This window comes from Canis aureus, chromosome 14, assembly GCF_053574225.1.
Source record: "Canis aureus isolate CA01 chromosome 14, VMU_Caureus_v.1.0, whole genome shotgun sequence".
Taxonomy (NCBI): domain Eukaryota; kingdom Metazoa; phylum Chordata; class Mammalia; order Carnivora; family Canidae; genus Canis; species Canis aureus.
Window position 1 is genome coordinate 22,291,367 of NC_135624.1, and position 17,166 is coordinate 22,308,532.

Genomic DNA, 17,166 nt, shown 5'->3' on the forward strand with positions numbered 1-17,166 from the left:
GCTTCTCCCTCTGCCTGTGTCTCTGCCTCTCTCTCGCTCACTCTCTCTGAATGAATGAATAAATAAATAAATAAATAAATAAATAAATAAATAAATCTTTTAAAAAAAAAGAAGAAGTGCTCCATCTGGTTTCCTTATTATAATTTTCCAAAGTTTTTATTTTATTTTTTATTTTTTTATAATTTTCCAAAGTTTTTAAAGTAAGCTCTATGCCCACATGGAGCTTCAACTCATCACCCTGAGATCAAGGATTGTATGCTCTACCAACTGAGCCATCCAGGCACCCCTAATTTTTCAACGAATTTTTGGAACTCTTTTACATAGGATATACAGTAAGAAATACATTTTTCATCATGATGCAGTATGCATGTGTATGCGTATGTAACTGAAGCAAAAAGGAATACTACTGATCCTTACTATCATTTCCTGTTTTCCTCTGTAAAAAGGTTGAGGGGCAGCCTTGTATTTTATTACCTCAGTTCAGAATACATTGCCCTACTACAAAATCTTTGATTAACCCAACCATTAGCACTGAGCTAGCCAAAGAATATGCATTTTTGGAGAACAGAAAAGGAATTACAAATACTACTCCCACATCAGCAGTGTGAAATAGAGACTGTTCTCGACTTACCTTAAGCACCCAACAGAAGACTATATTTTGCCTCCATCTGATTAGCCATCTCCCTCTCATTAACCCTTCGTCTCCTTTAACTTAAACAAAGTATTTTTTCATAACTGTGGGGAGCAGTCTTTTAGCTGTGTTCACAAAATGAATCCCAATATATACAGAATCCTTAGAATTTAAGGATTTGAAGGACTCCTATTGCTCATGTTGTTCATCTAAGGCTTGAACTCCAACTTGGACTTGTGTGATTATTAGCACCCAGAAGTAAAGAGGTGCCGTCTGCATAGCAGAAGCAAAATGTTATGCAGCTCAATTTCTCACCTTCCTTTTCATCTTGTCACTCATACGATATGGCTCATGCAGAGCAAAGAAAAGCTGTTCTTCCATGGGCTATGATTTTGTTGCCTTTCCCCATTAAACATTGCACTGTCTTCAGGAAAATGGCTCTCTATCCTGGCTTCCAAAGTTCTCAAAGGCTCTAGAGTTCCTCTGTTGTTCCCTGACCTGAAACAACCGAATCTTGACTTTTCTGACCTAAATTCACTCTCCAGTCAGAGCCTTGTGTGATTCTAACTAGACCCCAGAAGACCACTTCATTTCTAATTCTGATCTTTGTGTATCATTTCCAGATGACTAATTTCATATTTCCTTATTCCATTTATTTAAATGCTCATATTTCACTCTGGTGTCCTGAACCATATATTAACACAGTCAAAAATAAGTTTGTTGGGTCTATATTTGGCAAAATTAAGTTTCTTATTTACTTGAAAAGAACTGAGACAGTTTCTTGATCTCAGTATTAATGCAAACCCTTCTGTTTCCATCTTTCTCCAAAATATATTGGATCATAGGAGCCATCCAACTTAAGATTTTCGTGTTCAGATTATACATCCATGACGCTATAATTTAGATCTGGTTTATTTTGTACAATAAATCAGTAAATATTTATTGAATGCAGGGTTAGTGTAAGGCTTTTGGCTTCATAGTGTGTGAGATAATACTATTATTTATGGCTTTCATTTATTAGGCACTAAATGCATCTGCCAATATTGTGCTCAGTCCTATATACACACTCTCTCATTTGGATAAAATAGAAGACGTGGTCTGGATAAGGAAGGAATGTGAAACATTACTGAAGATGCAGGTTGGGAGAGAAAATGCTAAGTGAGTTACGTTGAAAGTAGATGCTGTCAGAATATAGAGGAAGACATCACTGTGGCCTTTGAAAAGAAAAGGTGCCAATGTTTCTTAACCAACTAGTGTTGTTAAACGACTGTTAGTTGCTTGACACATTATTAATGCTCATAAAAATATTACAATGTCAATATTAGCTCTATTTTTTAAAAAAAATTTATCTATCTATTTATTTACTTATTTGAGAGAGCATAAGCATAGGGGGAGGGGCAGAAGGAGAAACAATCTCAAGCAGACTCCCTACTGAGTCCAGAGCCTGATGCAAGGTTAAATCCCAGGACCCCGAGATCATGACCTGAGCTAAAACCAAGAGTCAGACACTCAACCAGCTGAGCCACCCTGGTGCCCTTAGCTCCATTTTTAAGTGAGAAAACAGACTCAGCTTGTTTGTTAGTTATCCAAGGTCACATCGCTAGACGATAGGGTACCAGAGTTCAAGTCCAAATCTGCATCATTCCAGAATATCTGTGCTTGCTCTACTCTGCCCTGTGGCTACCTTGGAATTTATTGCTGGGGACTCCCATGGGAGAGGCCAGAACCGTGCAGGGTCTAGGTCACCCCTGTTTCATTGTGGCTCTTACTAACCACAATTCATGGCTCAGTTCACACAAACAAGTCAACAGCTGAACTGACCCGAATGTCACAGCGGGTCATGGTTGTATTTTTTGTAAGCTCCTTGCACACTCTGCTCTGTATTTGGAGAGACTTGGGACATCCATGAACCAGCAAATGACCAACTTTGAGGTGATTTGTTGGATAAATATGAATGTGATAAAAAAAATCTTCCATGATTTTACATTTTGGCACTTGAATTTTTTTTTTTTTTTTTTTTTTTAAGATTTTAGCATGTGCCCAGGCTACAGAAGAGTCTAAGTAGGGAAACTACATGGAGGGAAACTGGCCATGGGTCTGGCAATTTAGAGTGCACCTATAGAATTATACTTCTGTTATAACATTTAATCCTGGGGGAAATAGAGGAGAAACCTGGAACAAGGCAATTTCCTCTTGTGGTGTTTTAGAAGGGAACCAGTTTACTTGTGGTATTTTAGAAGGGAACCAGTTTCACTTCACTATTTGATGCTGCTTTAGATGAGTAGCAGGACGGGATGTCACTTGGGCATCAATCATATATGCCAGCACCCGAGCTTTGCCACTTACTAGGTGTGTAATCTTGGCTGATTAATTGTACAATTTTTAAAAGATTTTATTTATTCATGAGAGACAGAGAGAGAGAGAGGCAGAGACACAGGCAAAGGGAGAAGCAGGCTCCATGCAGGGAACCTGATGTGGGACTCAATCCGGGGTCTCCAGGATCCCGCCTTGGGCTGAAGGCAGGCACTAAAACGCTGAGCCACCCAGGGATCCCAATCAGACAATTTAATCTTTTTTTATCTTCATTCATCCATTGAACCAGCACTTACTGAGCATCTGCTACTTGTCAGGCACTGTGCTGCATGTTAATGACATAGTGGTAAACCGGGCATACATTTTCTACCTTTTCTTACCTAGCATGGACATAGGTATAAAACAGACTTACAAAAACTACACACACACAAAAAAAAACTACACAAATAGTTTCATCTAGTTACATAAGTTGTAAGTGCCAGGGGAAAAATAATCCATGATGCCATGCAAATGTAGAAGAGGGGACTCTGACTTACTCTGTCAAGTCAGTGATGTTTTAGCTGAGACCTGAAAGTTGAGGAGTTTGGCATATCAATAAGAGAGTCAGAGGAGAACATTCTAGGCAGAGACAGCAATAACCTGTGCAAAGGTCCTGAGGTGGGAAAGGGCTTGAAACCTTTAAAGCCACGATTCTCAACAGTAGTTTCTCAAAAATTTGTCTCGTTTTCAACAAATAATTTATATCTCCTTTACTGTTCCAAAATGAAATTCATAGATAATAAATATAGCTTGCCTTCATACTAGTTAAAAACTAGAGTGCCATGTAGTGTAACGTAAAGAAGTAAAATGAAAGTTATTTATAGTTAAATCATTTATTCCAGTATGCAATCTGATCATAATTACACTGGAAACAGAACGAAGAAGTCAAAATGTATTTATATTAAATAATTACTGAGAATGCAACAACTACAAGTTCAGGCTGATGTAGCCAAGCTTTATCAATAACATGTCATTCTGCATTTGTTCCTATTGTGTTCACAGTGAAGATTGTAAGAGCAAATACATCATTGGCATTATGCAAATCAGTAAATCATCTACTTTTTTCAGACACCTGTTCCTTGGTTAACAGATCTTTTGATTTTTCTATTATATTTCTTTTTCCTACTGGGGCTTTCTCCAGAGAACCCTATACCACTATCTCCTTCCACCCATTGACAGTCATGATGTCTTCACCCATGCTAGTGCCTGGAAAAAAATTGAGTGGAAATGACTGGGAGGTATCATTCCAAAGATTTTCCACATTGGAATGCATTAGTTTCTATAAATGTCATCAGCACTTTATACCTACTCTGTGGGATCAAATACTTGGGATGCAATATTAGTATTGAGGCTTAAAAAAATAAGTGTTGGAATGTCATCTTTAATCACAAGAAAATTTCATGTTTTTGTTTAAGAGCCTGATGCTAGGGCAGTTTCCCCACTCTGTTTGTTGCCCAGATTAATTTCGTATTGTTCTTTGAGGATATAATCCCTGAATGACTTTTCGAAGTTGCAAAATTATTTGCAAATTTATTCCCCTTTAGTTTTCCCTGCTACTGAAGACCACATTTCTAAGGATTGAATGTAAAAAAAGATAAGACTTAAGGATCAATTTTTTATATAAGTCCTAAGGCACTGTGATTAATTTGAAAAAGATGGACTCTGTTCCAGAAAATGAGAAAGGGGGTATGTGAGAAGGGTGAGAAGATGAGAAGATGCAACGCAACCCAGCCCCCAAAGCAAACACATGTAGAGAAGGAACCTGCCATACTCTGGTTGCCGGAAGTCAATGACAAGCCCCTTTGGAAACATAGAAATGGCTAAATCTGAGTCCCTAAGGCTCATGCCCATTTCACGTGAACTAACAAGTGTGAAGAAGGCTAGAGAGAGCTGGGTCTCAGGCTGATTCGAAGCTGAGAGAGAGAAATAGGGTTCTTGTGTTCAATATTTCTGTGGTTGAAAAGAGCTGTTGGCACCGAAGATAATTTGGCTGAAGGCTTTGGTCACAAATGCAGAGTAAAAGCATCGCAGTTGCCAGACAGGAATGCCTTGATGCTAAGCATCTGTGGAACTTCTTGATGTCCCTTTTATCCTGGCTTATTCCTGGAAGAATTATCTTTATGGGACAGATCAACTTGATTAAAGATAAAGGGTTGGCAGGGCTCTTGTAATAATTGGCTTGTTGGTACTTAAATATTTACAAGTCTTCCCTGTGATGTTGTATTATATTTGATATTCGGTTGCACGAGGCATAGTCTTTTCATTGCTGTTAAAAATCTGCTGATGTGCATGTTTCTTTACTTATCCTCTGTCTCTCATCTCCTGAGAGATAAACTCCAGAGAAAGAAAGGTAGCTTACTCTTTTCTCACCCAATAGTTATGTGGTAAAGTCCAACTTGAGGTGCTCTGGAATAAGACTTTTCTCTGAAGGTTTGATACATTGTTTTTTCCTAAAGTATAGTAACCCAAATGCATAGAAAAGGAATGTTTTTTTCTTTTTCTTCACTGTATCATCTTTTATTTTGTTAGGGTTATTTTTTTTCTCTATTACAAATTGACTCCTTACATTCAACATGGCTGCAGAGAGAAGGTCTATGTGATACTAATTTATTACTAATAACAAATTACCCTAAAGCTTAGCAACTTAGAATAACAAAGCATATATGATCATGGTTTTTATGGGTCAGGGATTTAGGAGTGGTCTAGCTGGGTGCTTCTGACTCAGAGTCTTCCATGAGGTTAAGTCAAGATGACGGGCACTGAGGGGGGCACTTGATGGGATGAGCACTGGGTGTTATTCTGTATGTTGGCAAATTGAACACCAATAAAAAATAAATTTATTATTTAAAAAAAAAAGTCGGCAGGAGCTACACTCCCTTTTGTCTTTTTTTTTTTTTTTTTTTTTTTTTTGCCATGAAAGCTAATAGAATTTCTGTAACTTAAAATATTTTGAAACCCTTAATTGGAGGGTCTTGTGTAGTGGATCTTATCAGATTCTTGCACTGGGTTTCAGTCCTTGTCTGGGGTAATGGATATTACTAGAAATATCCACTACCATGCTAGAAATACCACTCAAGGTTAATGCCATCTCAGCAAGATATCTTTGTATGGTCCTGGTTCATATTTTCTGCTTCACTTCAAGTATGTACTTTTTGCTCTAGCCAAACTGAACTGCTCTGTGCCTCAGTATTAGTTAGCTTTTGCTGCATAACAAACCACAAAAATCTCACTAGGATACAACAGTAAATATTATTTTTTTCACCACATATCTGTGGGAAGCAGGGACAGTTCTGCTCTCCTTGGAGCCCTGGCTAGAGGGGCTAATAGTTTCCTAGAGTAGGTAATCCTCATGGCAGTGGCAGAAACAAAACAGGGCAACCCAACCACCCAACCATATTTCAAGTCTCTGTTCATATTATTGCCACTAACACCTCATTGGTCAAAGCGGGTCACATGGCCAAGCCCAACACCCAAGAGCTAAGGAGATGCATGGATCCAAAGCAAGAGAAAATTGGTGTATAGATCTTTTGCAGAGTGATGAGGAATTCAGACCATTAATTCAGTTTACCACATTCTTCATATGTGTCTTTTCCTTTCCTACTGCCCTCAAAGCTAATCCCCACTGTGCCCTGTTCTTGTGCCATTTCATGGATTTTCACCTGCCCTTCCCATTCCCCAGAACCCTCTTTCTTCCTCTGGCTCATTCAGACTCAAACTTCAAAAGTCATCTCAAGAGTCACCTCTTCCAGACCGCTCATCTTTCCCCTTGGTTTGTTTGTTTGGCCAGTGTATTGGTTGTTGCTACCCTGCTCTACTCCAGCTGAGCTAGACTGAGTAAGATCTCCCCGATTCTTGCTCCCTGAGCACATGTCTCCACCACAGCAGTTTCTCATTATACTCTAATTGTTGGTGTACTCATTTGTCTTCCCACTGGACTCTGAGTTCCTTGAGTGGGGCTGTGCCTTTCATCTCTATATTCCGCACCTCCAGAAGCTTGAACAAGAACTCCATACATGAATAGACGGCTACCTCACTAGTGTGTAAGACGTATCATTTAGCCCCCAGGTAGACTATCCCTTCTTGAATTGTTTATTAATGATTTCACTTCTATTAATCCTGTCTCACCAATAAGGCTGCATGTTTCCCAAAGGCCAAACTTAATGCCTATTTTCCTTTTATTTTTCATAATACCTGAATTGCAATAGTCATTTCATGAATCATAAAGGATTTATGGTGTTGATTACTACTTGGCTAGTTTTTTGGCTGCCATTTGTCCTTCACTCTAGAGCCATGAAAAAACAGAAGTCCATGTGGCTATAGTACATCAATCCTAAGACATCCTGTTAATAGCCAGTTACGGCCAACTTGAGAATGTCAGCATTTTCTTCAAGTCATTATTGTGTCAATTTGTCCAAGGGGGAAAAAAAGGTGAGATTTTTAAATAGGAGGTTTGGTTATACTGAGTAGGAAAAATATATAAAATAGTAGCAAATATCTCGGACATCTCAGTGCCCAGATTTTAGAGTGTCTAATTTAGATTTCTGAGGTCAAAAGATCAAGGGACCTCTGCTTATTATGCCTGTGTGTGTGTGTGCTTACTATATCTATATGTAAATATTGATAGAGGCAAACAGAGAGGCAGAGACAGAGACATTTTCTTTTATTTTTTTTAAGATTTTATTTATTTATTCATGAGAGACACAGAGAGAGAAGCAGAGACACAGGCAGAGAGAGAAGAAGGCTCTATGCAGGGATCCCAATGTGGGACTCGATCTCAAGACTCCAGGATCACGCCCTGAGCCAAAGGCAGACCCTTAACCACTGAGCCACCCAGGCATCCCAAGAGACACTTTCTTTTAAATGTAGGACTGTACTTAGCCATTTTCTAAAATTCTGGCCTTGAACATAAACAAGTAAAATGGAAATATAGCATGTACTAATTTAGATGATAAAACTAAAGCTGTGTATATCACCTCTAGTAATACATACAATAAATAACTATACCAAAATGCATTTGTATAACTGAGGGAAAACATACATAGAAAAGATACATTCATTAACTTTTTTCATTTTCATTGGTCCTAAATTTAACTAGATATAAGATGTATTTATCTTAATAGTGTATTCTTCATGCTTATTATGAAGGGTTGTTGGTCATAATGCATTTTGTTTTAAACTCTGAAGACTCTGGCCTTATCACAGTGCCCTGACACAGTTCTCTTCCTTTCCAAAAGTAGAGAGCATCAGATCGCTTTTCATTTCGGCAAGGAATGGAAAGCAGACCAAACTCTAATTTAAATATCATTGACTGCTTGAATATTCATGCTGAACCTGAAATATTCATTTTTGAAGCCATAGAAATCAGCTCATTTTTCTGTTCACTTTGAATTATTTATAATTTTCCTAACAGTGCATGCTGGAAATAATACAATGGCATTGAAGGGGGATCAGTCAATACTTTGGAGCTAACACTGGTAGATGGCTGTTTGGTCTGATGCTCTTATTATGTACCCTTAGGATCATAGCATCAGTTTGCAAAACTGTGTGGACGAAAGTCCACGATTTCTGGTCCCAGACTTAATCACTGTTCATTTTTGCCATACACCTGCAGGAGTGAACAACCTGTAGGTGACTACAGGGGGCTGGTGTGTGCTGATGAGGGATCCTCCTTCTCCTCCTCTTTCCTCTCTAATCCATTCTCCCTTTACAGCCTCCATCCTGCCCCTTTTACCTCCCTTCTCCTTGCTGCACTTCCTTCTCTCTCACTGCCCAGAGGTCGGTGTGTCTAAGTTAGATGTGTGTGGTCAAAAGACCAAAGGACCTCCTGCCAATATTACCATGTCTCTAACTGATAGAAAAACCTAAAGTGCAAAACATCCCATTGTCTTGATCTTGATCTGGAAGTGGTTCCTTTGACCACTGGATAGCTCTACTTAATGATTCGACATGTTTTCCTCTGGCTTTTCTCTGGGATGAGCTCAGTGTTTATTGGTGGAGTTGAGCTCTGCAGGATTTTTTCAGTCCACCATAAGTAATTGTATTGCTTTGTAGCACCCAGCAGGGCCAGGTTCAGGTTTTATGGGGCCTGAGGCTCAGACAGTTTGGAGCTCCTCTTTAAGAAAGAGAGTGTGAAGTTACACACAAAAAATTAGGTAGATGGTGTTGAAGGGGCCTGTGCACGTAAGGGGCCGTATCCAAACTCCTTAGCGTGTCATGACCTAGCCTAGACTAGCTACTTACTCTGCCCCAACCTGGTACTACACAGTCCTGCCAAACCTGTTGTTGTTCCCCAGGCATGCCCAGTTCTCTTTTACTTGCAAGACTTGGTGCATGCACTTCCATCTGCCCTTCTCTGTGTGGCTAATGCCTGTTCTCCAAGACTTAACTTCAAGGGTCAGCTCTGTTGGAAAGCCCCCTGTGATTCTCCACAGATCCCTCAATTCTGTGCTTTCATATTTTATTGTAGCTCTTCTCACGCTGCATTATAGCTCTCCGCTTGTCCATTTCTCTACTGCATGGTGAGAGAGGGTGCTTTTGACTCAGAACACTCAGAGCCTGATATTGGGGCAGGACCAGGCAATTTCCCTTCAGTCAGCTGTTCTCCGTCCTTTAGCTGTGCATCACTGCCTTTCCAGGCTCTCTTGACCCTGCTCCTGGGAAGGCTGAGCCAATGGGAGGCATTAAGGAGGGTTAGAGGGTTCAAAGAGAAGTCAGGATAATTCTCCCCTCACTCCAACCCCTGCTTCCCCGGTAATTCCAGTTGTGGTGACAACCCTGACATGGTTCCTGCTGCCACTTGAAGTCTCTCTCTCTGGTTCTAGACCCTACCAGAAGACTCTAGGTTCTGGGCTCCAGTCACACCATTTCTTTCCATTGTCCCTTTTTTTTAAATAATAAATTTATTTTTTATTGATGTTCAACTTACCAACCTACAGAATAACACCCAGTGCTCATCCCCTCAAGTGCCCCCCTCAGTGCCCATCACCCATTCACCCCCACCCCCGCCCTCCTCCCCTTCCACCACCCCTAGTTCATTTCCCAGAGTTAGGAGTCTTTATGTTCTGTCTCCCTTTCTGATATTTCCCACACATTTCTTCTCCCTTCCCTTATATTCCCTTTCACTATTATTTATATTCCCAAAATGAATGAGAACATACAATGTTTGTCCTTCTCTGATTGACTTACTTCACTCAGCATAATACCTTCCAGTTCCATCCACGTTGAAGCAAATGGTAGGTATTTGTCATTTCTAATGGCTGAGGAATATTCCATTGTATACATAAACCACATCTTCTTTATCCATTCATCTTTCGACTGTGCTCCTAAAGATGAGAATGACTTCCTGCTCTTGCTAATTTATCGGTTGCCTCATCATCTTTAATTGTCTTCTAAGTCCTTCTATCACCCATATAAACAAGTCTCTGGATTAAATTCTCTCTGCCTGAACAATCTAGAATATTTTATCTTTCCCTAAATCCTGAATTATACTGTCATAGGAGATGGGCAGTTATTTTATAAAAAAAGACAATAAGAATAGGAATCCTTAACAATGGTTTGCAAAGTTTCTTTGCATTTGAAACAGTCATTTATTTTCCAATCTTAACCCCCTTAACCTAGACCTTAGCCAAAACATGGAGTCCCACATGCTGGTACTAATGCTACAGGCCCAAAATGTAGAAAGAGCAGACTCTGGAAAATTGCACCAAGTATTTAGTGATTTATGTCCAATTAATCTGTCACTTTGTAGCTAGGTACCTGTCCAGGACCTTGCTTCTAGTAGTGCTTCAAACATATTTTGAATGGAAAACAGACTGTGCTTGCCATTCATTGTCAGCATTTCCTAGGTAACAGACAATATAATAACATAGCTGAAGCTCTGTCTCACTGTTTCTGTGCCTTTTTGGTACGGTTACAATGAAAGCATTGCCCAGGCTTTGCATATCTGCCTGGGCATAAATCCTGAGAGTTGCTCAAAATGTCTGGGATCAAGAGAATAACTGTGCTCCATCGAGTAGCATAAGACTCCAGTGTGCAGTGCTTGGTGTGGTCAGGAGGCAGAAAGAATGAGTAAAACTTCTCTATTCAGAGACAAACAGGCCAAAGAAAATAGGAAATGGACAACCAAGTGCCAGATGCTAGACATGTAGTCAGCGTGAGCAGGAGAGATCCTCTAAAAATCAACCTTGAATGTTACTCAGAGCAGAGGACAAGAATGCCAACTGAGGGAAGTAAGCTGAGGAAATGTGATAACCACAGGGCTGATTCCTGAGCACGGGGCTGGAGAGAATGTGCAGACTGGCTCGGCAGGCAGTTCAGGAAGCCTCAACTACAAAGAGCAAGGCAAGAGATGTGGCCTGCCCACTTGGGATGAAAAGGCAAGGAGGGCAGTGGTTCAGTGTCTGGGCTTCAGCACCAACCTGCCTGGGTTGAAATCTTGGCTCTGTTTCTTCCTAGCTAAGGGCAGGTATCACAGCCTCCTTTTCGAGTAATAGTATTGCCCGCCCTCTTGGTTCTTATGAAGCCTAAATGAGCTCACACATGTCAAGCATCTAGTGTTTAAAATCTGCTGAGGTGGGCAGCCCGGGTGGCTCAGCAGTTTAGCACCGCCTTTGGCCCAGGGCGTGATCCTGGAGACCTGGGATCGAGTCCCGCGTCGGGCTCCCTGCGTGGAGCCTGCTTCTCCCTCTGCCTGTGTCTCTGCCTCTCTCTCACTCTCTCTCTCTCTCTCTCTCTCTGTGTGTGTGTCTCATGAATAAATAAATAAAATCTTTTTTAAAAAATCTGCTGAGGTAGTTTATAAGCTTAACTGAACTTAAATGGACTAGCCACATTCTTGGTTTGTCAAAGTTTACAATTGGACTTAATATTTCACTCATTCATTTATTTGACTCATATTTCTTTTTTTTTGTTTTTTTTTTTTAAATTTTTTTTAATTTTTATTTATTTATGATAGTCACAGAGAGAGAGAGAGAGGCAGAGACATAGGCAGAGGGAGAAGCAGGCTCCATGCACCGGGAGCCTGATGTGGGATTCGATCCTGGGTCTCCAGGATCGCGCCCTGGGCCAAAGGCAGGCGCCAAACCGCTGCGCCACCCAGGGATCCCCTGACTCATATTTCTTGAGTGCCTTAGTATGTGCCTGGAACTGGGAATATAATGAGAACAGGTCTCTGCCTTTGTATACACTAAAAGAAAATATTGGAGGGTCAGTGTTAGGCTGTTGGTAAAGGAGAATCAGGTAGCTCTGAAATGGTTTCTAATGAGAGCCTAAAAAAGAATGAATATGACATAGGTACCTCTCTGATGGGGGATGTTGATGATGCACATGTAGGGGTGGGAGGTATATGGGAAATCTCTTACTTTCCATTCAGCATTACTGTGAATATAAAACTGCCCACAAAAAAAAATAAATCTATTAAAACATTTTTAAAAGAAAGAACAGATGAGTGGATGAATAATAATAGTCTCTCTGATTATCCCAAATATTGTTGGTTACTTAAAAGAAAAGATAGTTGAATCTATATTTTTAGTAAGAGCTTCACTTATATCAGCTATGCTCAGTTTTTAGAAATGGCAGAAACTTAATTTTGATCCATTATGTTCATCTCTAAGAAACACTAGCAGGGGGTCCCTGGGTGGCTCAGCAGTTTGGCGCCTGGCGCCTTTGGCCCAGGACACGATTCTGGAGTCCCGGGGTTGAGTCCCAAGTCGGGCTCCCTGCATGGAGCCTGCTTCTCCTTCTGCCTGTGTCTCTGCCTCTCTCTCTGTCAATGTCTATCATAAATAAATGAATAAATAAATCTTTAAAAAAAAAAAAAACACTAGCAGTTGAGACTGCCACACAAGGAACTTGTTAGAAAAAGCAGTGTTCCCATTAGCTAGGCATGTGAAAGTAAAAAAGCAAAGCTCCAGGGTAAGGAATTTTGTTTGTTGATCTTTCAAAGGTCGTACTTGCTTTTAATGGTCAGCTGTATGTCGGCGTAGACATTTAATCATTCAGTTAGGCTTGTAGTACTTACTGGGCCACCTACTATGTGTGAGGTTCACCTTGGATTCGACACTAATGATAGATAAGACGTGATCCCTGCTATCATCAGGCTTCTAATCTTAGGCTAGGGGAACGTGAGGACAAGCAGTGCAATGGGGTAGGTGCCAGAGGAAGCATGAACAGTATGGAATCAGGGAATTCATTCATTCATTCATTCATTCATTCACTCAGTAAATATCTGTAAGTTTTTTTTTAATTTATTTTTTATTGGTGTTCAATTTACTAACATACAGAATAACCCCCAGTGCCCGTCACCCATTCACTCCCATCCCCCGCCCTCCTCCCCTTCTACCACCCCTAGTTCGTTTCCCAGAGTTTCATACTATGTGGAAAACACCCTAGCAGTGTCAGGGATATAGCCATGAATCAGATCGATAATTCTTGTCCTCTTGAATTCAGTGTGCTTCTGCTCATTATGGTTTCAGAGAAGCCTTGAGTTGGGTCTTGAAGAATAAGTATTTATAGAGATAGCCAATGTGAAAAGGGTGTTTCAGAAGGATGGGTATCCTGTGCACTCAGGAGTCCCAGTGCCTTTGTGGAGAGGATGCTTGCAGTTGGCTCTGGTGACTCCATCTCAACACCAAATGGCTCCACCTTCAGTCTTCACAAAGGAATTGATGGGGGAGGCCCTTATTATGGGTGATGACTGCATTTAGTCTGTAAAGACTGACTATGCCCAGGTTCCAATGCCCTCTGACATCTTAGAAGACAGGCTAGCATTTTCGGACATTTGATTTTGTTTCCTTTTAATCATGGCTTATAGGCTTGTCAAAAATGCAGACCTAATTTTAGAGACCTCAGAGTCTCTAAGTCTAGCCCTTAATTTCAATCCTCATCTTAGGTACTTAATTATTGATTTTCAACATGACTTTTTTTATTCTAAGAAAAAGATTTACAAAAAATGGACATTTTATGTGGACATGAATGTTCCTTCAGTCTCAGAACCGTAAGTGAACACATGGACAAATATTAATCTATTAGCCTGTGTGTAGTTGGAACAGATCTTCATTTCAAGGATAATAAAATCTAAAATTCTCTGTTAATATAATTACATCCTTAGAATTTTTTCAAGACATTTTGAGAGGCTGGAATATTTTTGCCAGACTCTTCCCTCCTACTTTTTTTTTTTTTTTTTTTTTACAGTATGGCTCTTAGTTTTAGTAATATTTTTAATCTTAACATCTCACAGATAATATCTTTCATATCTACATTGCTTTTTACATTTTAGAAATTTGGAAAGATTCCTAAGTCTAACCCTGAATCATAGATATGTCATTTGTAAATATCTCCTCCCATTCCTTAGGTTGCTTTTCAGTTTTGTTGATTGTTTCCTTTGCTATGCAGAAGCTTTTAATTTTGATGTAGTCCCAACAGTTTATTTTTGCTTTTATTTCCCAATCTGCTTGCCTCATGAGACATATATAGAAAAATGTTACTATGGCCAATGTCAGAGAAATTATTGCCTGTGATCTCTTCTAGGATTTTTATGGTTTCACATTAGGTCTTTAGTTCATTTTGAGTTTATTTTTGTGTAGGGTGTAAGAAAGTGGTCCAGTATCATTCTTTGGCATGCTGCTGTCCAGTTTCCCCAACACCATTTGTTGAAGAGATGGTCTTTTTTCCATTGGATATTCTTTCCTGCTTCGTCAGAGATTAATTGACCATATAATTGTGAGTTTATTTCTGGGTTTTCTGTTCCATTGACCTAGGTGTCTATTTTTGTGCCAAACACCTACTGTTCTGATTACTATGACTTTGTTACATAACTTGAATTCTGGAATTGTGACACCTCCGGTCTTTTTTTTTCTTTTTTCCATATTGTTTTGGCTACTTAGGGTCTTTTGTGGTTTCATACACATTTTAGGATTGTTTGCTAATTTTCCCTAGTTCCCTGGTAGTTTTTTGAAAGGATTGCATTAAATCTGTAGATTGCTTTGGGTAGTATCAACATTTTTTATTAGTTCATTTTTAAAATTTAAATTCAATTAATCAACATATAATGTATTGTTGGTTTCAGAGGTGGAGTTCAGTGATTCCTCAGTCTTATATCACACCCAGTGCTCATTACGTCACATGCCCTCCTTAATGTCCATCACTCAGTTACCTCATCCCCCCACCCACTTCCCCTCCAGCGACCCTGTTTGTTTCCTATGATTAAGAGTCTCTTATGGTTTGTCTCCCTCTCTGATTTTGTCTTATTTTATTTTTTCCTCCCTTCCGCTATGGTCCTCTGTTTTGTTTCTTAAATTCCACATATGAATGAGATCATATGATAACTGTCTTTCTCTGATTGAGTTATTTTGCTTAGCGTAGTATCTTCTAGTTCCATCTACATCCTTGCAAATGGCAAGGTTTCATTTTTTGATGGCTGAGTAGTATTTCAATGTATATATATATGTACACCACATTTTCTTTATCCAATCATCTGTCGATAGACATTTGGGCTCTTTCCATAGTTTGGCTATTGTGGACTTTGCTGCTATAAACATTGGGGTGCATATCAAATGCCACTTGCTCTTCTCTACATAACTAGAAAATTAAAACAACCAGATTTCCTACTCCCCAGTCTTCCTCACCTTTTGCTTTCTTAATGAAGAACCAACAGAAAAGTCAAGAAACTCTTATCAGAGAGTTATTCCTAAGAATACTTTCCTGCATGTCCTATTCATTCCTAATCAACTGCATCTCCTACTGTGGATGATCATTGAGAAGCCATGTTGTTAATGTCGTTAATGTTGATCCTTGAGTACCATAAGGTCACGGGAGGCCTCTGAGTCACCACACGCTTAATCACGAGCAGCCTGCCATTAGTCATCTGTATATTTTATTGTGTTCTAATTCTTTAAAAATTAGTGGTTCCCAGTGGGGAAAGTGACTCTCATTCAAACAGAAGAAGAGGCAGTTTCTACCAAATTCCCAAAAGCATGGTAGTGCACATTTGCAACTGAGAGAACACCTACCAGCTAAAAAGTACTTATTCCAATTAGCTACTAAACTAATGGCAAAACTAGTAGCTGATTGGGTAGTATCTGGTAGATGTACCCAGGGTGCTTTTCTCTCTGAACAACTTGATTGGCAATTGAGCATTACATGTTAATTAATCTGAGTATGTTGTGTGCTTTTTAAGCTCAGATGAAATTGTATTTTTGCTTTTGAGAAACCACTGTCTTCCTTATGGTTTCCTAAGAGAAGAGTCAGATCCAAAAGAGGAGGTCATTGCAGCTCAGTGGTCAGTGCCCTGTCTCTATAGTACTATTGTCTTGTGAGCTCAGAATATACCACTGAGGCCATGTGCAATAGGCATGAGTGTTGGGGAAGCATAACAGGGGGTGGAACAACCCTGAGGACCACCAACAAAGAAGGAGGACTTTTTTTTAAAGGTGCCAAGTATACCTTGACCCCAAAAGGTGATCCCAAGGAACACAGCAGACACCAATGTTCATATCAAGGGGTAGCCATTATGCTTGCAGTGTAGAAAAAAAGTGCCAGTTGCTCACCAGTCTTTTTTTTTCCCAACTATTCCCATCGCAAATACTACATAAACGCCTTTCTTTCTGGAAGATATAAACCAAGATGTTAAAAGTGATTCTTTTCAAGGGCTGGAATCTTTGTTGTTGTATCTCTTAATTTGTCTATAGTGAATATGCACTGCCTTTAGTAAAAGCGAAAAGTTATTTGTAATTTTAAACATTTTAAATTACTTGCATGCCTGCCACCTATCAAATTGGTTATTGTCATTTATTTATGTTTCATTCCAGGCTTTGCCAATTCACACATAATTTCTTTGTAAGTGTAATTACACACAGATGCATTTCTGCATTCTGCTACTTCAAAGCATTGTTGTACATGAAAAACAGGCACCAGAGACCTTCTGTGATGTGAGCCTGGGTAACCCAGCCCCCGATCTGATGCAACGCTCTCTTGGACTGGTGGGCCTCAGTACAGCATGTTCTCACCTGTCCAGCAGTCTTGTGATAGAAGTTGTTTGGATGATGAGGTGTCAGAGTATATGTTTCTTTATTTTTTTTGCCTCTGAAAATGTATAGTTTGTTAATAGCACTGTAAAGTATTTGGAATAAGGAGTCCACTCAGTGGAAAAGAAACATGAATAGGTTTAGATTTTTATGGGGCTGAAT

The 17,166-nt window shown here is 39.7% G+C and overlaps 1 protein-coding gene across 4 annotated transcripts in view; it reads left to right on the top strand.

Annotated features, from left to right (window-relative positions):
- Positions 1–17,166, top strand: part of COL14A1 (collagen type XIV alpha 1 chain) — a 216,711-nt gene that overhangs the window by 194,577 nt on the left and 4,968 nt on the right. The window lies entirely within an intron of this gene.